Consider the following 466-nt stretch of genomic DNA (forward strand, 5'->3'; position numbering starts at 1 on the left):
CCCCCCGGCCCCTTTGTCCTGCTGCTGCATTTTGTGGGGCTGGGAGGGGGAGCATTGGGGCAACACTGTCCATACCCTGGGGCCGGGGGGGTCCTCTAGGGGGGAAAGGGGGCTTGCCTGCAATCATCACCTGGAGTAGGGGGGTCTTTGGTTGGTGGAGGGGAGCATTGCCTGTGGCCTGGGGGGTGACACCCCTGTTCCCCACAGAGGGGACCATGAGTGCGATGGTGGGGGAGCCATGGGGTGCAACACAGACCCCTTCCCCCCCCTGTGACTCAGCACCAGTGATGCTGGCACAGCCACACGCCCTGGTCAGTGGCACCACCACCACCAGCATGTCCCCTTCGCCAGGGCTGGGACCCCCAGTCGCCCCCCAACCCGGCACAGCGCCGTGTCACTAGCACACAGCTGGGGGGAGGTTGGTATTTTTAAACATGGAAGCGGCTGGAAATGAGGCCGCTGCGGC

This window comes from Chaetura pelagica, unplaced genomic scaffold, assembly GCF_000747805.2.
Source record: "Chaetura pelagica isolate M959 unplaced genomic scaffold, ChaPel_1.0 scaffold107, whole genome shotgun sequence".
NCBI classification, from domain to species: domain Eukaryota; kingdom Metazoa; phylum Chordata; class Aves; order Apodiformes; family Apodidae; genus Chaetura; species Chaetura pelagica.